The sequence below is a fragment of the Marmota marmota genome, unplaced genomic scaffold, assembly GCF_001458135.2.
Source record: "Marmota marmota marmota unplaced genomic scaffold, marMar, whole genome shotgun sequence".
In the NCBI taxonomy this organism is placed as follows: Eukaryota; Metazoa; Chordata; class Mammalia; order Rodentia; family Sciuridae; genus Marmota; species Marmota marmota.
In genome coordinates this window covers 35420472-35444930 of record NW_026000240.1, presented here as the reverse complement: position 1 = coordinate 35444930, position 24459 = coordinate 35420472, and the positions used below count along the sequence as shown (strand labels likewise).

General features: G+C 40.4%; 1 protein-coding gene across 16 annotated transcripts in view; it reads left to right on the top strand.

The window, feature by feature from the left end:
• Dag1 (dystroglycan 1) overlaps positions 1–24459 on the top strand; it is a 62226-nt gene that overhangs the window by 22927 nt on the left and 14840 nt on the right. For 4 of the 16 annotated variants that reach the window (XM_048794278.1, XM_048794277.1, XM_048794273.1 and 1 more), the window contains one exon: positions 10987–11212. The exons of 9 other annotated variants lie outside the window; for them this stretch is intronic. The gene's annotated coding sequence lies outside the window, so the exon portion shown is untranslated. Of the gene's footprint in view, positions 1–10986; positions 11213–20068; positions 20102–24459 lie in introns of all 16 variants that reach the window. 3 more of the 16 variants (XM_048794280.1, XM_048794275.1, XM_048794272.1) reach the window with 2 other exon arrangements.

Here is a 24459-nt window from a genome sequence, read left to right as displayed (position 1 = left end):
GTGTATTTCCTAAGAATGAGAACATTGTTTTATGTAACCATGGTGTAGCTATCAAAATCAGGAAATTTAATGTTGATATAACGTTATATTCTACAGTCCACATTCAGATTTCCTTATTTGTTTCAGCAACATATCTGTAGCCCCATATGGTTGCCTATCATAGAGCCAGGCACTGATTTGTTCTTATGATCAGCTCTCATTGAGGAGGAGAGGTGCCTTGCAGTTTTCTCCACTGTAAAGTGAATATTTTTTTCCTTTTTTTTTTTTTTTAAAGGGAGAGAGAGAATTTTAATATTTATTTTTTTTAGTTTTCGGCGGACACAACATCTTTGTATGTGGTGCTGAGGATTGAACCCGGGCCGCACGCATGCCAGGCGAGCGCGCTACTGCTTGAGCCACATCCCCAGCCCCTATTTTTTTCCTTTTTAATTAAGTCACATAGGGGGAATACATGAGATTGTAAATTTCCTGAGACTCTACTTCAGCATCTAATGATGCTTCTAAGGCTGTCATTCCTCCTATATTGGAATTATATTGTCATCTTAATCCAAGGAAGAGTTTTCTTATGTTCCACCTTAATTACTCATTGATTTGCTTAATGTATAACATTTGGTTCAGTATTATACATTCCTATCTGTATTCATTTTGATGCCTAGTGTCCCACGTTTGGTCAGTGGAACCCCTTGAGACTGGCTCTTGTGTTCTTTTGAGGGTCCTTATTATTATTTGAGTACTTCTTGACTTTTTCTTTTTTCTTTTTTTTTGATACTGGGGATTGAACTCAGGGTGCTTAACCACTGAGCTACATCCCCAACCCTTTTTTGTATTTAATTTAGAGACAGGGTCTGACTGAGTTGCTTAGTTCCTCATCAAGTTGCGGAAGCTTGCTTTGAACTCTAAATACTCCTGCCTCAGCCTCCCGTGCAGCTGGGATTATAGGTGTACGCCACCGTGCCCAATCACTTCCTTATTTTCTGATGCAGTAAGATTTCAGATTTATTGCCCCATCATAGCATGTGCCCTGACTGAGGCTGGTCTCGAACTTGTGGGCTCAAGTGATACCTCCCAGGTACTTGTTTTCTTTTAGTTGGAGTGGCATGTAGAAGTGTAGATATGGGTACATGGTAAATATTTTTATTTACTGAAAAATCTTTTGTGGTTCTGAGGCTTTATTACTGAGCTGTATCCCTGGCCCATTTTGTTTTTTATTTTAAGAAAGAGTCTTGCTAAAATGCCAAGTCTGGTCTGGAACTTGTGATTTTTCTGCTTTAGCCTCCTGGGTTGCTGGGATTACAGGTGTGTGCTACTACACCCGACTTATGATGAATCTGATTTTCTGTGGTTAGGGGTCTAGCTCAGTGATAGAGCCCTTGCCCAATGTGTGAGGCCCTGTGTTCTTTCTTCACAGCAAAAAAATAAAAATTAAAAAAATACAAATAAAACAGCAGTCATGTTGCAGTTGAATAAAGGAGTTTCTTGGGTGTCTAATTCTTGACTTTCATTTTCAGTGGAAAAAGGAACATGTGCTATTTTTGGTGCTGGGGATTGAACCTAGGGCTTTGTACATGATAAGTATATGCTATACCACAGAGTTATACCCTCAGTTCCAAAATGGACTTTCCAGGCAAAATAAGAGCAGGCCCTGCTTGCTTCAGAAAAAAATTATTTCTGCCTAATTTGTGGGAAATTATTGGAATTACTGAGATGATTTCTAAAGAGGAAGGGTATCTGAATGTTGACTTGAGGGACTCTAGCTTCAAATTTTGGGCTGCCTGAGCATGGCTCTATGAAACAGTGCTGTTTGTCAAGGCTTTGAGACAGTGGTTCAAGTGTCCCTTGAAGCTGTGGAGCAGGTGGTCTTTGAAATGATTTTTCTGTAGGTGGATGCCAGTATCATAGGAACCTGTGTGCTCCCTATTCTACTTTTTTTTGGGGGGGGGTACCAGGGATTGAACTCAGAGGCACTTGACCATTGAGCCATTGAGCCACATCCCCAGCTCTCTTTTGTATTTTATTTAGAGACAGGGTCTCACTGAGTTTCTAAGTACGTTACTTTTGCTGAGGCTGGCTTTGAACTCATGATCCTCCTGCCTCAGCTTTCTGAGCTGCTGGGATTACAGGCGTACGCCACCATACCCAGCCCTCCCTAAACTATTGTTAGATTATATGAACAAATAAAATCTGGCCCATGTCCCCCACTATTTTGAGAATTTAATGAAGAAGGAAAGTTGTTAGATAATAGAGGGCCTTGTTGGGTACGTTTCCTGAGGAAACAAGTATTAATGGGGCTGAAATCTGGAGGGAGAGAGGAATTAAGGGAAAAAATCCAAAAAAATCGTTTTTTTTTTTTCTTTTGGCAGAGCTGGGGTGGAACCCAATGTCTCCTGCATGGTAGGCAAGAGCTCTATTGCTGAACTGTACATCCTTAGCCCCCCAAAACTTCACTTAACAGATCCTTGTGAATACTTTATTTGTGTCAGCCAGTGAAGGTGGTACAAAGAGCTATGCACACCCTGAGTGTGCAGAAAGCAGTTTGATAAATGCTGTTTGTTGGGAATTAGGGGAATGATGAGTCTAAGGGCTCCAAGGTAGAGCTGTCTACAAGTTTTGGTCTAGAGGGGGCAGATGGTCTGCATGAAGAGGAAGACTATGTGTCTCGATGTCACAGGGAAGCCTGGAGTTGCTCTGAGAGCTCTCAGTTAACATTGAGTTGAACAGGTGGCTAGATGTCTTTGTCAAGTCCCACAGGGTCTTAAGTCCTGCAAATGGTTGAACTTGATCCATGGGTAGCAGTTGTGAGCTGCTTGGGACCATGGTATATCAATTCTGGCTTGGGCAAATTAATCTGGTGAACTGGGCTTCCACTTCTGGCTTAATCTCTTGGTGTGGATATCAGTTTCTTTATATTGTAGAAGAGTAATTAGCTGCTCGGCCTGGATCCAAGGTCATGTGCCAGCCTTATGGCACTACCACATCCAGAACATGATAGTCCTCATTTTGGCTGTTGAGTGCAGGGTAAACCATAGTCTTTGAAACAGGAAGTATTTCTGGAGAGCTTAGTCTGGGCAGCCACCAGTCTGAATGACTGATTTGTCACTCTCAGTTCACTTTGACAGTGGCCCTGTGAGGTTTGAAACAGCATTTCACTGATGAGAAACCTGGTTAGGCAGTAGCTGGGGGCCAACTTCAGGTGCTTGAGCTCATGCCACTGGATCAGGGTGAAGCCAGGGACTGCTGCAGCTGCTGCCACCCTGAGGAGGGCTGGGACCAGGAAACCAGGAGTGAGAACACCTCCTCTACAATTGGTTCCATGTTTACCACCACTGCCTCTGAGTAAATGCTTAACTGTTGCCTTTGTTGGAAGATCTGGGAGAAATGTTCTGGAGCATTTGGAATTATGAGTGTTTTAATAAAGGAGTCCTTGCTCTGGTGAGGATTAGATAGTTACGTTGGGCCATAAGCAAGTCCTTGTGTTTCTTCAGCTGCACCAGTTTTAATTCTTTCAGTGCCTGTTCAGTGTGTTGTCTGGACCCCTAAATATGTGTGTTTAATTCCTGTTCTTTTTTTTTTTTTCAGTGCTATGGATTGAACCCAGGGCCTTGCCCATACTACTGCTGAGCTATATCCCTAATTCTTTTTTATTTTGAGACAGGATCCTTCAAAGTTTTTGAGGCAAGCCTTAATCTTGAAATCCTCTTGCCTCAGTGTCCTGAGCCACTGGGGTTATAGGCATGTACTTCTATGCTTAGCTTATTTGTTTTTACTTATTAATTTTTGGTGATACTAGGGATTGAACTCAGACGTTCCACTATATAGCTATATCCTCAGCCATCTGTGTTTATTTTGAGGCAGATTCTCACTAAGTTGCTCAGGATCTTGTTAATCTGCTGAGTTTGGCCTCTAACTTGTGATCCTTAACTTCCTCAACTTCCTGAGTTGCTAGGACTATAGGCATGCACCACCATGCCTGGATCCCAGGAATAAACATTTTTATTTATTTATTTTTTGAGATGGAATCTTGCTAAGTTTACCCATGCTGGCCTTGAACTTGTAATCCTCCTGCATCATTATTCTGATCTTTGGGGGTGGGTGGGGGGTACCAGGGATTGAACTCAGGGGCACTTGATTCCTGAGCCTCATCCCCAGCCCTATTTTGTATTTTATTTAAAGACAGGATCTCACTGAGTTGCTTAGGCTGGCTTTGAACTCATGACCCTCCTATCTCAGCCTCCTGAGTGGCTGGGATTACAGGCATGCTCCAGTGCTCCTGGCTGGATTTTTTTTTTTTTTTTTAATACGGGGGGATTGAATCCAGGGGTGCTTTACTACTGCGCTATATCTTTGTGTCTGTCTGTATATATGTATGTTTATCTATCTGTCTATCTATGTATCTATCTATATCTATCTATTTTGAGATAGGGTCTCATTAAGTTGCTGAGGCTGGCCTCAAACTTGTGATCTTTCTGTTTCAGTCCTGATTTGCTGTGATTGTAGGTGTGTGCTACCCTGTTTGGCTAGAATAAACTTTAAAAAAAAATTTTTTTTAAACATTTTTAGTTGTCAGTAGACCTTTATTTATTTATATGTGGTACTAAGAATTGAACCCAGTGCCTCACACATGCTAGGCAAGCTCTCTACCACTGTGTGACAACCCCAGCCCCAAGAATAAACTTTTTAAAATTTTTGTTTATTTTATTTTTAGTTGTAGATGGATACAACACCTCTATTTATTTTTTTTTGTGGTGCTGAGGATGGAACCTAGTGTCTCATGCGTTCTAGGCGAGTGCTCTGTTGCTGAACCACAACTCCAGCCCCTAGGATAAACTTTTTTAAATGCTCTGCCTGGGTAGTTTCAAATGTGTGGCCAGGATTTAGAGTCACTGCTCCAGAGGGTAGCAGAACTTGTGCCCTTCACTGAAGTAAGAATCTTAAGGTTTGGATTGTGACTCAGTGGTAGAGTATTTCCATAGCATGAGTGAGGCCCTAGGTTCAATATAGAGTGACCAGAGTCAGCCAGGAACCAGGAGCCTGGGACAGTGCTGGTGGGAGTGGAGAAATACTAGTGAAAAGAGGAGCCTAGGCGGTAAGGAGAGGGATACAGGAACCAGTACTCACTCTGACAGGTCTTTGATCTATTTTTGAATTTAATTGTAAAAGTGGGTCTTGACATACATCACCATAGTGACAGTGTATTCATCTCCCAGGGAAGGCCAAAGGAGAGCAGGTATCTGCCAAAATCCTCCCCATCTTCCTCCCAGTGCCCTTGAATGGACAGGCTGTCTAGGAAGTAGAGATCTTGCTCTTAGGCCTTGGCTTTCCCAGATTGGTGCTGACCTTACCTGCCTTCATCCTGGCCAGCCCTTGCCATCCAGGACCCAGGTGAAATAGACCCTGTCTCAGGCTCAGGGAGCTTTCCACTTAGACTAGTAGGGAAAGTTTTTATTGAGAAACAGAACTTTATGTAATTTTTCATCAGACTTGATTGTCTAAGAGCAAACATTTTCATTTTATGGTGTTCTTCATTTGTGTAAAGATTGAAACAATAATGGAAAGGAATTGCAGTTAAAGAGTGGATGAATTGGCTGTGGGCATGGTGGTGCATGCCTGTAATCCCAAGGGCTGAGGAGGATTTCAAGTTTGAGGCCAGTCTCAGCAATTTTAGCAAGGCATTAAGCAACTTAGTGAGACCCTATCTCAAAATAAAAAAGAACTGGGGGTACTGAGGTTGTGGCTCAGTGGTAGAGCGCTTTCCTAGCACATGTGAGACACTGGGTTCATTCCTCAGCACCACATAAAAATAAATAAAATAAAGGTATTGTGTCTATCTACAACTAAAAAAAAAAAAGGACTGGGGATATACTTCAGTGGTAAAGTATCTCTGGGTTCAATCCCCAGTTACTTCCCACCCTGGGGGGGAAAAACACATTAAAAAATATGATTCTTATTGCATGTTTCTTTGTTAGACCAAAGTGCTTATGAAAAAAAGGAAAAGTAATTATTGTAGAAATAGTAGTTGTTTCTTTGATGTATTTATCATTGTCTTTCATCTAAAGAGTAAAACAGATATGGAGTATCATTAATTTGCCACTTGCCAAGTTATCTCTATTCATGCCGTTGTAGCTGGTATTATTTTATTCTGCATTTGCTTAGAAAATAAGACTCTGAGGGTAGACTTAGACTTAATGTAGGAAGTAATAAAAACAAATCTTGTTGGCAGAAAATTTTACTATTGCTGTTTATACTTGTACCCACTGCTCAGGAGGGCTGGGATCCTTGTTAGTCTTTGACTCCTTGACTGTTCTGTCCTCAGCAGACAACCATGCCTCAGGACTGTAGCTTTCCTGTTGAGGCATATATGAAGTTCAAACATGTTCACTTGCCTTCAGAATGTTTTGGAAATGATTGAATGCCAGCTGTGTCCAGGCCTGCAATAAGTGCCATGCACCAATCATTTGCTGGCTTTGGAGCCCAGTCACTGTGCTTGGTGTTGTATCACCTAGCAGGACATGCGAAACAGGGAAGTAATCAGAACAGGTGCACATGGGTTATCTTTGAAGTGCTGATGATGCCTGTGCAGATGAAGGCCTTGTTACTTCCCTGGCTTTATGGTCAGTGTTCAATTTAATACTTAGGGGCTGGTAGCATAGCTCTGTGGTAGAGTGCTTGCCTGCCATGTGCAAGGACTTGGGTTTGATTCATAGCATTGGAAAAAATAATGTAACACTAATCAATCTATAAGAACAAAAGATACCTGAGATCTTTAGATGAATTGTAAGTAATATGAAAATTAGATTTGTAAACTTTTTAACATCATAGGACACCCACCTCCCCCGCCCCAAACACACACACACACACACACCACAAGCTGCTACACTAGTCCTTAAGAGTGTGAGGAAGTAGAAACTCTGGGGTCAGGTGTGTGCTGGGAAACTTCCTGTTTCTTAGCTTTTCTTCATGTGTCCTTTTTGTAAGTCTAGAGTGACTTTTTTTGGGACATCTTTGTGGATTAGTTTACAGAGAGGGCTTGATTTAAAAACAAAACAAAACAAACAAACAAAAAAAAACCAAAAACAGATTCTCCACAAATTCTACTGGCAACTGGTGAATGTTCTATATTTTTAGTTCCTTGTTCCAAAGAAGTCTGGATTTTCGTCCAAGCATTTGCTGAAAATGGCAGGTAATTGTCTAAGGCTGGCGGAATACTGGAGGGCTGCTCCCTCTCTTGGGAACAGAAGCATTTCAGAGGAGTGTGTGGCTCTCTATTTGCCCTTCCCCTTTACTTCTGAGGCAGATTAGTGGGGAAGATAATAACAGTTAGATCTGGGAGCAGTGCTACAGAGGACTGCAGTTTTTGTAGCCATTTTCTGAGCCAGTAAGAAATGTCTCAAGCCCACCATGTCCCATTGCCTTAGGATAAATAACTTGGCCCTGTTGGCCACTGTTCTATTTATTTCTACATCTTTTATTCCCCCACCCCACAAAAATATGTGGGGTGGGGGGATAAAAGAAATAATAAAATAAAAAGGAATAAGTATACAGAGTGATAGAGGCCAAATCCTATTTTATCAGATAAATTCTACATCCTCTTATCAGGGAAGTTCTAAGCAGGTAGGGCAGTGACTTTCCCCCATGGTTCTGTGAGGAGTCAAGCTTGTTTAGAGGACCATGTTATTAAGAAATTCTCAGAGTCATCTTTAGCATGAGATAAATGGAAAGAAATTCTTGGTTAGGTTTATTCATAAGACCATAGAACTTAAGATTTAAGTTTTACCAGATGGGGCTAGGGTTGTAGCTCAGTGGTAGAGTGCTTGCCCAGCACATGTGAGGCACCTGGTTTGATCCTCAGCACTACATAAAAATTAATAAATAAAGGTATTGTGTCCATTTACATCTAAAAAATATTTTAAAAAATACATATGTCAAATGTGGATGATTTAAGGGGCTGGGGCTGTAGCTCAGTGGTAGAGCACTTGCCTAGCATGTGTGAGGCACTGGGTTCAATCCTCAGCACCACATAAAAATAAGTAAAATAAAGGTGTTGTGTTCATCTACATTTAAAAAAAATATTTAAAAAATGTGGATGATTTAAAAAAAATTTAACCAGAAATGCAACAAGAAGGCATAAAATCAATTTTCCATTTACAAAAAGTTTCTTTAATTAGCTCCTTGTACACATATCAGTTTGCATAGAGACTGGGAGAAATTCTGCAGGGTGATTATGTGCTCACCTAAGAAGCTAATTGAAGATTTTGTGATAAATGAAGATAAAGAATCTGAAGAATTAAGCTGTGGGCTGGTGGGGTACATCCATGCCTGATAGTTGCTCAGGTTGGAAATTCAAAAGACCCCAAGACCATAGGAAAAAGAAAACACCATCCATACATCAGTAGATTGGGGCCACCACTGAAAATTGCTTTGTAGCTGCAGCTGCAAAGTATTTGGGAACATGTAAATTATAGCGCACGATTTTGATAAAATAGATCTCTTGCATTATCATTCCCTTATTCCTTTTTGCCTTTAGTTTTTAATCCTTGGGTTCTTAAATACAACAATTAATTTATAAATAATTACTACAGAGTGGAAGTCCACTTGTGTTAAGGGAATGATCAAATATGGCAAAAAGGGAAAGTGGAGACAAGTAGGAGGTGAGAACAAAGGTTTCTTCATGCTAACCTAGGTATAAATCCAGTATGGCAGACAGCATTGTCCTGTGGTTGTCCTGTGGCTTTGAGGGAAGAGGAAAGCACTTGGGTGTTCTCAGTGTTATTTAGCCTAGAAGTGCCTAAGTGTACATACTTTTCTAGATATGTGCTGTGCCCCTTAGTGAGCAGGTCAGTATCTTTTGCTGGGGAAGGCTAGCAGCATGGAGGTTGCAGGGCCTGACCAAAGAGTCTTGCCATCACCAGTTTACTGGGAAGTGGTGTTCTTAGGTAGCTCTAGGAAAACCTATTCTGAAGTCAGACATAGCAGACATCCCAGTTTTGCTCACCGTTGGTCTGGCCCACCACTTTAATAACTGGTCATAGAGTCACCATAGCTCTACAGAACAGGGATTCTAGGAGTCTGCAAGATATCAAATGTTCCAGCATTTGAAAGTATACACCTAATACTACCAGAGTAGTTTGTTCAGGATTTGCAGCTGTGGCAAGATTGAAGCAGGTTGAAGGGCCAGTTAGTGCCATCTGAGGGAGAGAAGGAATTCTGCTAGCAGGAAATCCTGAGCCAAGGCAATGGTGCTCGTTTTGTCCTTTTTTTCGGTAGTTGTAGATGGACAGAATGCCTTTATTTTATTTGTTAATTTTTATGTGGTGCTGAGGATCAAACCCAATGCCTCACATGTGCTAGGCAAGCACTTTGCCACTGAGCTATAGCCCCAGCCCTGTTTTTTTAATTTTTTTAATTTTTTTTTTTTTGCTGTACAGGGGTTTAACTCAGGGGCACATAACCACTAAGCCACATCTCCAGTCCTTTTTATTTTTCATTTTGAGACAGGGTCTTGCCAAACTGCTTAGAGCCTTGCTAAGTTGCTTAAACTGCTCTCAAACTTATGATCCTGCTGCCTCAGCCTCTTGAGTCACTGGGATCACAGGCTTGTGCTACCATGCCCAGCTCCCCAGTCATTTTTTATTTAGTTAGTTTTTGAGACAAGGTCTTGCTAAGTTGGGAGGCTGGCCTCAAACTTTCAGTCCTGCCTCAGCCTCCCTAATTACCTGGGATTTGCAGGCATGTGTCACTATGCATGGCTTGTCTTGTTCTTTAGTAAACAAGGTATGTTGATCTAATTTCTGGCAAGAAAGAAATGTTCTTAATGGTCAAACTTTTAAGAATGTGGCCCAAAAAAGAATGTGACTGAAAGCAAGTCCCAGCTTTAAACACTGAAAGTTGGAAGTATTTGTTTTTGTTTTAATTTTTTTTGTGGGGGGTAGTTGTATATGGATAGCATGCCTTTATTTATTTTTCTGTGATGCTAAGGATTGAACTCAGTGCTGAGAGCCACGGCCGAGTCTGTATGGCTCCTGGCATTTTGCCAACAGTATTGATTGACAGGCGAGGCATTACTATCCGCCTCTGCCGCAACTTTTGAGTTCTCGCACTATTTTGGAGTTGGATTCCCCGGGAGCTGTGTGAAGTGTTTTCCTGCAGTTTAAAAATAAAGTTTGTTCCTGCTTCAGTGGCTCGTGATTTGTGCCCAGCCAGACTGCGGCATTTGGTGGCCCTTGCGGGGAACGTCTGAAGCTTCGGGTGGCTCGTGATTTGTGCCCAGCCAGACTGCGGCAACTCAGTGCCTCACACATGCTAGGCAAGCACTCTACCACTGAGCTACAGCCCCAGCCCTGAAATATTTGTTTAAACACACCTTATAGTGAACTTGCAAAAACTTCCAGTCACCAGGGGCTGGGACAGTGTTGTTTAACTCTTGAAGCATTGGGCTCTGGGTCCCACTCATACATTTTAAGACTGCTGGCAGGGTCAACCACTCAGTTAAATGGGAGCAGAGCAGAACAGGGAGCTGGGGGTGACTGAGGCCATGCTGACATTTCATCTCATTTTTCTGCTTTGGAGTTTGATTAGGTTAGGAAGGCCAGCACCCAGCACACTTTTATCAAACTTAATTCATTAAAGCCAGATTAGCGGGCTGGGATGTAGCTCAGTGGCAAAGCATCTGCCTTGCATTCGCGAAGCCCTGGGTTCGACCCCCAGTTCCAAAAAAGGCAAAAAAAAAAAAAAAAAAAAAAAAACCCCAACCCACCAGACCCTGCAGCTTGGGNTAGAGTGCTTGCCTCACATGCACAAAGCCCTGGGTTCAATCCCCAGCACTGCCAAAAAAAAAAAATTATAAAGCCAGATTAGCATACTAGTTTAGAGTTGTGGCACTGATATTTTTTTCTTTTGTAGTGTAATAGAAAAAATAGAAAACTCAGCTTTTAACTTGAAAATATGAAATAAGGTGGTCATAGCCTTTATTCTTTTCTCTGTACTGTGCAGAAGTCTGCCAAAAACCTGCTCTGTGCCAATAACCTGGTTGGGGAGAGAACAACAACAGAGTAAATGCTGTCAAGACCTGGGCAGTGGGTCTTTCCTCCCTCTTTTCCTCTCAGGGCAGCGATCATCATCACCTTTTACTGCAACAGATATTGATCATCCTGCCTCACAGTGTAGCCTCACTTTCTTTGTCTGAATTGGGGAGAAGGGGATAACGAGGTGGAGCTTGGTAAGTCAGAAAGCAAATTTTAATTTCCAATAAGTACTTACTAGAAAATGCCTGTTTAAATTGTAATGCATTCTGCTGTCGTATATAAATAAAAAAATAATTAAAAAAAAGAAAATGCCTGTTTATAATATATTAGTCTTAAGTACAGTTGTGGGTCACTTAATGGGGTTCATTCTGAGAAATGTGTTAAGAGTTTTGTTATGTGAACATTATAAAGTATACTTATGCAGGCTGGGGATGTGGCTCAAGTGGTAGTGCGCTCGCCTGGCATGTGTGCGGCCCGGGTTCGATCCTCAGCACCACATACAAATAAAGATGTTGTGTCCGCCGAAAACTAAAAAATAAATATTAAAAATTCTCTCTCTATCTTTCTCTCTCACACTCTCTCTTTAAAAAAAAAAAAATAAAGTGTACTTATGCAGAACTAGATGGCATAGCCTTGTACTTCTAGGTTATCTGATACAGCTTATTGCTCCCAGACTACAGGCTTGTGCAGCATGTCACTGTACCAAATACTATAGGCTATTGAAGCACATTTGTGTGTATTTAATCATATAAAAGGTACAATAGAAATACCAAATGAAACATTAAAAGAGGAGCCAGGTGTGTTAGTGCATGCCTATAATCCCAGTGACTTGGGAAGCTGAGGCAGAGAATTGCAAGTTTGACATCAGCCTCTGCATCTTAGACTTTAACTCAAAATTAAAAAAAAAAAAAAAGAAAAGAAAAGAAAAAAAAACCGAGGATGTAGCTCAGTGGGTAGAACACCCCTAGGTTCAATCCTTAGTACTAAAATAAATAAATAAGAAGATAGACATATAAATAGGACATTACACTTCTTCAGACTTTGTAACACTGTATGCTTAAGCTACCTTAAATTTATATAAAAAAATTCTTCAGCAATAACTTTCACTTACTATAACAATTTTACTTTATAAACTAAAATTTTATAAAACCTTTCACTCTTGTAATAACAAAACACAAACATATTGTACAGCTATACAAAAATATTTTACTTATATTCTCATTCTATGTTTTTTATTTTTAAACTTGTTACTTTTTAAACTTTTTTTTTCCAAAAACACATTAATCTGTTCCCACAAAGACTTAGAACCATCGCTGTCACTGTCTTTCACCCCTACATTTTGTCCCATGGGAGATCTTCAGGGGCAAAACAGTCATGAATCTTTCATCTTCTATTGTAGCAATGTCTTTTTCTGCAGTACCTTCTGTGCTTTGTTTTTTTTTTTTTTTCTGTGCTAACGATCAAACCCAGGGCTTTGTATAAGCTAGACAGATTCTGCACCCAATCCGTGGAATACCTTCTGAAGGATTTGTATAAGACTGTTCTGACAGTTAACTTTTTTTGTTTTGGCAGTCCTGGAAATTGAATTCAGCCTCACATAGTAGGCAAGTGCTCTATCACTGAAATATACCCTCAGCTTTGTGCTATACTTTCATGCAGCTGGCAGTGAGGCAGGTTTATTTACATCAGTATTACCATAAACACATGAGAAATGTATTGTGCTATGGCCAGGTGATAGGAATCAGCTCCATGCACTCTTGCAGGGCCACTATTAGACACTATCTTGAACATATTACGTGACTGACTGTATTTTGTTAGTTTATTACCATTTCTGTTTTGTGATTTAGTAATGTGTGTAAATTTTTTTTTTCCTTAAGGTACTGGGGATTGAACCCAGGGATGCTTTACCACTGAGCTACGTACCCAACTCTTCTTTTTACTTTTATTTTGAGATAGTGTCTTGCTAAGTTGCCCAAGCTGGCCTCAAACTTCTGTGATCTTCCTGCTTGAGCTTCTTGAGTCATTGGGATTGCAGGCTTTTGCCACTACACCCAGCTAATATATGTAATTTTTTAAATATTTTTTTTTTTTTTAGGTGTAGATGGACACAACACAATGCCTTTATTTTTATGTGGTTTTGAGGATCGAACCCAGATCCTGCCCGTGCTAGACGAGCGCTCTACCACTGAGCCACAATCCCAGCCCCTGTAATTCTTTTTCAATACTGGGGATTGAATCCAGGGGTTCTCTACCACTGAGCTACACCCCCAGTCCTTTCCATTTTTATTTTGAATTAAGGTCTCAACTAGGTTGCTGAGGCTGGCTTTTTTTTTTTTCAAGATGTTTTTATTTATTTTTTTTTTAAGAGAGAGAATTTTTTTTTTTATATTTATTTTTTTGAGTTTTTGGCGGACACAACATCTTTGTTTGTATGTGGTGCTGAGGATCGAACCCGGGCCGCACGCATGCCAGGCGAGTACACTACTGCTTGAGCCACATCCCCAGCCCAACTGAGGCTGGCTTTGAACCTGCAACATTTCTGCCTTAGCTTCCTGAGTTGCTGAGATTAGGGGCCTGCACCACCACTCCTGGCTAATGAACATAAATCTTTTTTTTTTTAATTTTTCATTTTTTTGTAGTTGTAGATGGACAGAATACCTTTATTTATTTTTATGTGGTGCTGAGGATCAAATCAGTGCCTCATGCATGCTAGACAAGCTCTCTACCACTGAGCCAAAGCCCCAGTCCCATGAATGTAAATCTTAATTGGATATTTCTATGAAATTTGGAAAGACTGTGAATAGCAAATGAAGTCTCATACCTAGTACAGGGTAGGTAGTTAGTAAATGTGTGCTGAAGCATTAATTGTTGCACTGTCTTAAGATAATTGTAGTTTGCTTTAGTTGGGTTTTTGGATGCCGAATAAGTGATAATGTATTTCCATTTGGATTCTGCTGAGGCAGGCCACCCACCCCTTATACTTGTTCCTCCATCTCCACCCTGCCTCCCACTCTCAGTGCTACATATAAATGGATGGTTAGTCTGGGTCCTTGTCTTTGATCTCAGTTTAACTTTTTCCATTCTCAGTGACCTGCATGGGCACTTGCAATTAAAAGACTGGACTGTGTTATCATGGGGACATATTCCCAAAGACTCCTGAAGTGTTTTTTCCTAAAGTCTGATTGGTGCGATTCTGAGTAATCTACCTACCTTATCTACCTTCCTTCCTTCCATGGTGCTGGGCATTGAACCCAGAACCTTGCACATCACATGCTAGGCAAGTGTTCTCCCACGGAGCCACCCCTCAATCCTAAGTAATGTTTTCCTTTTTTTTTTGATACCGGGGATTGAACCCAGCAGTGCTTTACCACTAAGCTATATCTATCTTCAGAACTTTTAAATTTTTTCTTTTGCTTAGGGCCTCACTGAGTAGCTGAGACTTGCCTTGAACTTGATAGCCTCCTGCCTCAGCCTCCTGTATTGCCTGGGTTGTAAGCATGCACTACCACACCCGGCTTGAGTAATGTTTTCTTTTCTTTTTTTATTATTTTTTTTAATATTTATTTTTTAGTTGAGTAATGTTTTCTAAAATATTTATTTACTTACTATAGCAAAGTATGCATAACATAAAATACACCATCTTAACCATTTAAAAACAATTTTGTGTGTGTGTGTGTGTTTTGGTGCTGGGAATTGATCTCAGGGCTTTGTACATGCTAATAAACATGCTCTTTGTAGCATTGAGCTACATCCTTATTCTAAAACAAAATTTTAATTGTAAAGAAAAGTGGGTAGAGCTAAGCGTGGTGACGCAAGCAAGTAGCTCAGGAGGCTGAGGCAGGAGGATCTCAAGTTCAAAACCAGCCTCAACAATGGCCAGAGGCTAAGCAACTCAGTGAGACCAGTCTCTAAGTAAAATACAAAATAGGGTTGGGAATGTGGCTCAGTGGTTGAGTACCTCTGAGTTTAATCCCTGGTACCACACCCCCAAAATGGGAGGATTTATGTATAGAGAATGTGATTGATCAAATTATGTGCATGTGCAGATATGGCACAATGAGTCCCATTATTATGTAAAATTAAATGCAGCAATATTAAAAAAAAAAAACAAAACCTCAAAAAGTTACCATCTGGGGTGCTGGGGTTGTGGTTCGGTGGTAGAGTGCTTGCTTTGCATGTGCGAGGCCCTGGGTTTGCTCCTTAGCACCATAAATAAATAAACAAACAAATAAAAAAATGTATTGTGTCCAACTACAACTAAAAAATAGATATTAAAACAAAAATTACTACCTGGGGGCTGGGGATATAGCTCAGTTGATAGAGTGCTTGCCTTGCATGCATAAGGCGCTGGGGCTGGGTTCCTTCCCCAGCACCACACACATACACACACACACACACAAAAAAAAAAAAAAAAAAAAACCAACAACATCTGAATAGGTTTTAAATGTACTATTCAATAGTGAGTAATGTTTAACTTCAGCATATGGCTTTGCATGCAACAAGGCCTGGAGTTCAATCCCTGCCACCAAAAAAGAAAAAAGCAAAAAAACTGTGGTCCAGTGGAGAACAGCTATTTAGTCCTGGATTTTGAACTGTATCTTCCTTCTCTTTCTCAAGAACAATGTTTGCATCTGGGTGAATTTATGCCCAGGTGTTAAAACTTTGCTTCTTCCTTCCTGCTTTTCTTGGGAAAAAACAAAACTAGTATCAGCAGAAATCATTGCCTTTTGTGGATTTTTGCTTTTGGTATCTGTGATGAGTTAGACTTAGGACTTGCTGACTTTATCCCAGCTCATTCTGGTTCCTCTGGGTGAGGTGAGGATGCATCCCTGTGCTGAGTCTCTGAGTCTGGGGCTTCCTGGGATTTCACCCTAGATTGTCCTTTCATCTTTGGGGACTGAATTCCCAGGAGCTTGGTGAAGGTTTCCTGCTCAGGTATTCTTCCTTTACCTTCAAAAACCTTGTGAAAGTGCTTCCTAAGTAGTGCTGTTGGGTGCTACATGTATCTAGGGTGCTGTGGGACTTTCCTCTTAGGTACTGGCAACTCTTAGGCAGGATTGTAGGCTTTTACCAAGAGAAGAGGGAGAAGGCAGTTGGAGTAGCCACTTCTGGAACAGCTTTGCCCTCTCCAGGCTTTGCAGGCACGAATACTTTTAAAGTGTCCTTGTCCCTCCGGGACATCTGAGACTGAGGGATGGAATTGCTGCCTGGCAACTGTATCTATCACCCTGTGTGCCCTGGTTGAAGAACATGTGTTGAGAGGACCAGGGGCTTCCCCAAGGCTCTGGGAAGTTCCTTTCTAAATGGAATTGGATTTCATTAAAGTGCGGGGCCATATTGAGACTCTCAGACGTAGACATGGGCACTGCACTGAGTGCTGGCACAGGAAGTGAATTCCCAGTTCCCATCATTTGTTTCTCAGTAGGAGAGCTTTGGCAGCTCCTGTTAGCCAGACAGTGGTAAGATCACCTGGGACATATTCTTGGGTGGCCTTGAGCACTTTTTGGTAGTTGAAAGGACATAATGTGAGTATATGTGTGAAGTGTTAAAATTAATGGTCTTGTCAAGAAGACTGAACCTCTCTTTTTAAAAAATATTTTTTAGTTGTCAGTGGACCTTTATTTTATTTATTTTTATGTGATGCTGAGAATTGAACCCAGTGCTTCACACGTTAGGTAAGTGCTCCACCAGTGAGCCACAACTCTAGCCCCAAGACTGAACCTCTCTTTCATCATGGTCTGACTACTAGGCTCTCTGTGACCATGGTTGAGTATTTACTTCTCTTTGGGCCCTGATCCCTGAAAAAAGAGGAGGAGAAGGATCTTTGCATTATGATCAAGTGTGTGGTTATGAGACTTATGTGAAAAAACCTTCAAGAGGACCATCATAATACTGGTGTGTGGGTACAGCCTACCAGTTTCCTAATACAGACAGATATGACTCTTGCTTATAGGGAGCCAATATCAGAAAGATACATGCTGCTTTTTGACAAGTTTCAGAAAGATCTTTTCTCTCCAGAATAAAACTACATGTAGTAGTTGGAGTTGTGCCTTGTACATTGCCTGCCTTCTAAATGCAGAGCACTTAGTCATGCCCATGGAACAGACACCCTATGTCGTCATGTGTCTACAGATAGCAGACTGAGCTTATGTTCCTGGCAGGGTAGAGTGTATCTTATTACTGATTTTTTTTTCCCCCAAAAAGCTGAGAATTTAAAATTGAGAATCAAATTAGAGAAATAAATCAAAGATAAGCTGGATCTAAGAAGTAAAAAGTAAGTAAACTAGAGTACACATATAGGAAGAAAAAATGTTTTTTAATAGGCCTGTGTTTTCTTCATTCATTGATTAGGAGTGTGGCTGTCTCTGTGTGAGTGCTGGGTATACATTAAGTGGATATACATTAGATATATTGCTGCACTCCCACAATTTTGTCTTGGTGAAATGTTGGTTGAGCTGAACCATTTACTAAATAAAAGTTAAAATGCATGAAAAAGGGAAAGGAAATTAAAGGAGGTACTATGTGTTTTAATGCTATTTAAAATTGTAACTATAACTTTAAGAGTTTTCTTAACTGTTACATAGGGAATGGGGAGGCTAAGGCAGGAGGGTGGCAAGTTGGGAGTTCAGCCCAGGCAATTTATCAAGGTAGACCCTGTCTCAGAAAATAAAAAGGGCCACCAGGTGCAGTGGCACATGCCTGTAATCCCAGCAGCTAGGGAGACTGAGGCAAGAGGATTATGAGTTCAAAGCTAGCCTCAGCAAAAGTAAGGTGCTAAGCAACTCAGTGAGACCCTGTCTCTAAATGAAGTACAAAATAGGGTTGGGGACTGAGTTCAATCCCTGGTTCTTAAAAAATAAACAATAAAAAGGGCCAAAGAACAAACAACTTAGAAATTAAAGTGATACAATAAGCCATAAACACAGTGGCACACACCTGTCATCCCAGCTACCTGGGAGACTGAGGCAGTAAAATCACAAGTTTAAGGCCAACCTGGGCAACTTATTGAGACCCTGTCTCAAAATAAACAAGGAGATACAGGTTTGACTCAGTAGTAGATATTTGCCTAGCATGCCTGAGGTCTGGGAGTAATCCTTCAGTGCCACCGAAAGAAAAATAGAAAAACGTTTTTTTTTTTTTTTTGGTACTAGGGATTGAACCCAGGGGCGATTAACCATTGAACAACATCCCCAGCCATTATTTTTTATTTTGAGACAGGGTTTCACTAAGAAGCTTAGGGTTGCTGAGACTGGCTTTGAACTTGTGATCTTCCTGCCTCAGCCTCTTGAGTTGTTGGTATTACAGTTGTGCACTGCTGCGCCTAGCTTATTTCTTAGATTTCTAAAAATTTTGAGATAAATTTGTGTTCACATACAAAACTAGTTACCATATAGTTAGAAACTGTAGAGATGGACTGGGGAGTGTAGCTCAGTGGTAGAGCACGTTTAGCATTCAGAAGACCCTGGGTTTGAACCACAGCACTTAAAAAAAAAAAAAAGCAAGCGAAGAAATAAAATAAAAAAAATTTAGAGAGATCCTGTGTATACTTACCCAATTTCTCCTGATAACATGTTGGAACGCTAAAGTACAGTAGTGTAATCAATATACCCTGACCTGGTATAGTAAAGGTAGATAACATTTTCATCCACACAAGAATCCCTCTTGGGGGCTGGGGTTGTGGGTCAGTGGTAGAGCGCTCGCCTAGCACATGCAAGGCCCTGGGTTCGATCCTCAGCACCACATATAAATAAATAAATTAAATAAAGATATTGTGTTCAACTATAACTAAAAAATAAATATTAAAAAAACAAAAGAATCCCTCATGTTGCCCATTTATACCCACACCTACTTCCCTCATATGTTGGAGTCCTTCCTTAACCACTGGTAACTACTAATTTATTCTCCATTTTTATAATTTTGTCATTTCAAGAATGTTATAAAAATGGCATACAAAGAATGTTATAACACTTTTTCACCTATTGTGATTACTTCAAAATTCACCTGAATTATTGAGTGTATCAGTAGTTCATTCTTTTGTGTGTGTGTTACTGGGGCCTTATGGATACTAGGCAAAAGCTCTACCACAGAACTACTTCCTCATTCCTTTTACATTTTTTGTTTTGAGACAGGGTCTCATTAAATTGCCCAGATTGGACTTCAACATGGGATCCTCCTGCCTCAGACTCCTGAGGAGCTGGGATTACAGGCATGTGCCACAGCACCCAACTAGTTTATTTCTTTTCTTTTTAAAATTCCCTTTTAAAAAATATTATTTTTTAGTTATAGGTAGACACAATATCTTTATTTTATTTTTTTTAATGTGGTGCTGAGGATCAAACTCAGTGCCTCATGCATGGTAGGCGAGAGCTCTACCTCTGAACCACAACCCCAGCCCTAGTTTATTTCTTTTTATTGAGCATTAGTATTTGATGGTTGGGGGGTGCTGGGGATGTGGCTTAGTGGTAGAGGGCTTTGCTACAGTTTGTTTAATCTTCACCCATTGAAAGACCTTAGGTTGAAAGGCAAAACCCATCCATTGAATTACTTTAGTACCATTATAAAAAATGAGTTTGGCATATTCCTGTAGGTCTGTTTATGGATTCTGTTCTATTGAACTATGTGTGTTTTCCTCCACCAATACTGCCTTATTACTATAGCTACACGATATCTGAATCTTGGTATTAGATAAAATAATTTCTCTATATTTTTCTTTTTCAAAACTATTTTGAGGGCTGGGATTGTGGCTCAGCGGTAGAGTGCTCACCTAGCACATGCAAGGTGCTGGGTTCTATCCCGAGCACCACATAAAAATAAATAAATAAAATAAAGATGTTATGTTCAACTACAACTAAATTATATTATAATTATATATATAAACTATTTAAATTCAATTCTTATTCATATAAATTTTTGAATACTCTTTTATCTCTATAGAAAACTTTCTGGAATTTTGATATGAGTTGCATTAAACCTTGTATTTTCTAGGAGTGCTGTAAAAATATTACTACAACCTTAATGGCTTAAAGTAACACACATTTATTCTTTCATAGTTCTGGAGACCAGAAGTCCAAAATCAAATCTTGGTAAGGACTGGGAGGGTCTCTGGAGGCTCTGGGGGAGAAGCCATTCCTTGCTGCTTATTCTAGTGGCTACCAGCATTCTTTTGTGGCTTTATCACTTCTACTCTCTGCCTCAGCTTTCATGTCCTTTTTTTTTTTTTTTGAGAGAGAGAGAGAGAGGAGAGAGAGAGAGAGAGAATTTTTTAATATTTATTTTTCAGTTCTCGGCAGACACAACATCTTTGTTTGTATGTGGTGCTGAGGATCGAACCCAGGCCGCACACATGCCAGGCGAGCACGCTACCGCTTGAGCCACATCCCCAGCCCTTTCATGTCCTTTTATATCTCTTTCTGTGTGTAATCTTCAATTTTTGCATCACTAGCCCATTTTATTTTTATTTTTTATTTTGAGATAGGATCTAAATTGCCTGGTCTGGACTTGAACTTGTGACCATCCTGCCTTGGCCTCCCAAGTTGCTTCAATTTACAGGCATATGCTACCACGTCTTGCTATTTTTTTGCTGTACTGGATATCAAACTCAGAGCCTCATGCATTGCCAGTCACTACCATTGAGCCACATCCCCAGCCCCCTTTTTATTTTTGAGATAGGGTTGCATAAGTTTCTCTAAACTCGTAGTCCTCCTGCCTTAGTCTGCTGAGTAGCTGGAATTCCACGTAGGCATTCACCACTGTGCCTGGTTTAGCTGACTTTTTCTGATACTGCGCCAGCAGGAGAAGGCTGGGCAAAGAAAATTCAGGCTTCTTATAACTGGGGCTATTGTCACACTATTACTGACCAGTGGGGATGAAAGTTCTAGCTATCTAATTTTCTCTGATGCTACCCTATTGAGGATATTTGGTACACTTTGTTGCAGCTTCACTAGGGTGGAAGTCTTTGTTGGTGTGAGTAGGGGTGGGACCATAGTTTTTTCTTATAGAATATATTTTTTGATACTGGGGATTGAACCCCAGGGCATCCTACCATAGAGCTATATCTTCAACTTTTTTTTATGCATGTGAGGCAAGCACTCTACCAACTGAGCTATTTCCCCATCCCCTATCCTCAACTCTTTGTTTTTTATTTTGAGATATAAGGTCTTGCTAATTTGCTTGAGCTGCCCTCAAACTTGTGATCCTCCTGCCTTAGTTTCCTGAGTAGCTGGGATTATAGCTGTATACCACCGTACCCAGTACTTGTGGTGTTTGACTGGAGCTATTATTGTCCTAAAGTTTTCTGTCATTCTAGGCTTCTTCTTACCTTTCCTTTGATTAGAGAAAGCAAGACATTTTTTGGAACTTTATGTATATTATATATAATAATTTGTATATTATATATATAATTTGTAGGTGGACACAATACTCTATTTTATTTATTTATTTTTATTTGATACTGAAGATTGAACCCAGTGCCTCACATGTGCTAGGCAAGTGCTCTACCACTGAGCTACAACCCCAACCCTGGGACTTTAATTTTGTCTCATCAGTTAACATTTCTGGGTTGCCAGCTTCTCATCTCTCTCTCTCTCTCTCTCTTTTTTTGGTGGTTCTGGGGATGGAACCCAGGGGTTCTTTACCACTGAGATACACCCACTTCCTTTATATTTTTATTTTGAGATAGGATCTTGCTAAGTTGTCCAGGATAGCCATGAATTTGTGATCCTCTTGCCTCAGCTTCACAAGTCTCTGGGATTATAAGAATGTGCCACCGTGTCCATTCAGCTTCTTTAGCTCTAATTCTAGCATTTTTGAGGCAAAAAGAAAACTCAGAAAACTCACCACTGTGTTATCTCTGAAGTTCTGGGACCCCTTGTTGGTCTGCTGCTTTCTTTTCACATTTTAGACTTATATTTGCTTTATATATAATATCTAGGATTTTTAATTTAATTTTAAAATTTTTTTTTTAGTTGTTGATAGCACCACATATAAATAAAATAAAGGTCTGAGAATCAAACCTAGTGCCTCATACATGCCAGGCAAGTGTACTACTGCGGAGCCATAGCCCCAGCCCTCTTTTTTTTTTTAATTTTTAATTTTTAGTTGTAGATGGACACAATATCTTTATTTTTATGAGGTGCTGAGGATTAAACCCAGGGCCTCATAGGTTCTAGGCAAGTGCTCTATCGCTGAGCCACAACCCCAGGCTGCCTTGTTTTCGTTATCAATTTTGGTTTTGTTTACTTTGCATTACCCAGTTCAGACAAATGTCACATGCCCCTCTGCAGTGTGGGCTCATGATAGTACTTAATCTTTTTCCAGAACAGCAAGTTGCTTGTGATGTCTATCATCACCTGTGGGCCCCCAGCAGGTCCCACAAGGCATCTGTGTTGCTGATAGAGCTGAACTGCCTGATGCTGATGGAATGGAGGACAGTATGCAGATTTCTTGTTACTCTAGTGGGTGGAGGGTAAGAGAGGTCAAATAAGTTTGTTTACTAGCACAGGTTTACAAATTTACTTGTTTAATAATAAACCTGTTCTATGATTAATGCTTGGGGTGTGAGGAGTAGCAGTTGCTGCATTTTTCTTTGTAGATCCTTAGTTGTTTTTTTGTTTTGGTTTGTTTTGCTCTTAAAAAGTAGTTTTTAAAGTCTTATTTATTGTTACAGTGCCAAGTGACTTTAACTCCTAGGCTGGGGTGTATTTCTGGTAGAGTACTTGCTCCCCATGCAAAATGCCATGGGTTCAATTCTCAGCACTGGGGGGAGTTGTAGGGGCCAGAGGAGAAAACCCATAAGATTGATGTGATGTGATGTGTTATGGCACCAGGTGTGATGGCACTTGCCTATAATCTCAGCTACTTGGGAAGCTGAGGATTGCAATCAAAGCCAACTTGTGCAACTTATTGAGACCCAGTCTCAAAATAAAAAAGGCTGGGAGCTGGACATGATGCCACCTGCCTATAATTCCAGCGAATTGGGAGCCTGCAAGTTCATGGCCAGTCTCAGCAATTCAGCAAAACCCTTGGTAACTTAGTGAGACCCTGTCTCAAAACAAAAAACAAAAAGGACTGGGGATGTGGCGATGTGGTTCAGTGGAAGACACCCATGGGTTCAATCCCTAGTACCAAAAAAAAAAAAAATAATAAAGACTGGGCATATAGCTCAGTGGTAGATCACATCTTGGTTTAATACCCAGTGCTGGGTACAGGGAGATTGAGGAAAATCCCTATGGAAATACACAGCCATTATACCATGTCAGAGAAGTAAAGTAAATCCAATCTCTGGCTCACATGCAGATCCCCTGTTATCTCCTGGGACCTGAGTTTGTGTGTGTGTTTATGTGTATGTGTTTGAAGTAAATCTAGGATCCAGTCAAAATGTGTCTATCATGTCTGGTTACTAACTATATATATATATATATATTTTTTTTTTTTGTGGTGCTGAGGATTGAACCCAGGGCCTTATGCATACAAGGCAGGCACTCTACCAACTGAGCTATATCCCCAGCCCTGGTTACTAACTCTCTCTCTCTTTTTTTTTAAGGAATTCAAGTTTATTTATTTATTTATTTATTTATTTTAGAGAGAGAGAGAGAGAGAATATTTTAATATTTATTTTTTAGTTTTCGGCGGACACAACATCTTTGTTTGTATGTGGTGCTGAGGATCGAACCCGGGCCACACGCATGCCAGGCGAGCACGCTACCGCTTGAGCCACATCCCCAGCCCTGGTTACTAACTCTTAAGCTAGAACAGTTACCTAAAATTTAGGGAATGTTAGCATTTCGAGAGACCAGGCCAGGTATTTTATATAAGGTCCCACATTCTAAATTTACCCAGATGTCTTTTCATGGCTCCCATATTTCCTATAAGATGGAAATTGCATCTAGAGCTGTGCTGCCCAACAGACATATAATGTGAGCCACATATGTCATTTAAATTTTCTTGGTAGGCACACATACATAAACTCAGAAACAAGCAGGTGAAATTAATTTTCTTTTCTTTTTTTTTTTTTTAAACAGTGCTGGGGGGCTGGGGATGTGCTCAAGAGGTAACGTGCTCACCTGGCATGCGTGGGGCACTGGGTTCGATCTTCAGCACCACATAAAAATAAAATAAATATGTTGTGTCCACTGAAAACTGAAAAATAAATATTAAAAAATTCTCTCTCTTAAAAAAAACAGTGCTGGGGATGAAATTAATTTCAATAATATGTTTTATTAAATAGATTTTTTTTGTGGTACTAAGTATAGAACCAAGGGCCTCGCACATACTAGGTAAGCACTCTTGCCATTGAGCCACACCCCCCTCCATTTTTATTTTTGAGATAGTATCTTGCTAAGTTGCCCAAACTATCCTGGAACTTGCTGTCCTCTTGCCTCAGCATCCCCAGTTGTTGGGATTTTAGACGTGCCACCATGTCTGGCTAACTGATCTCATTATT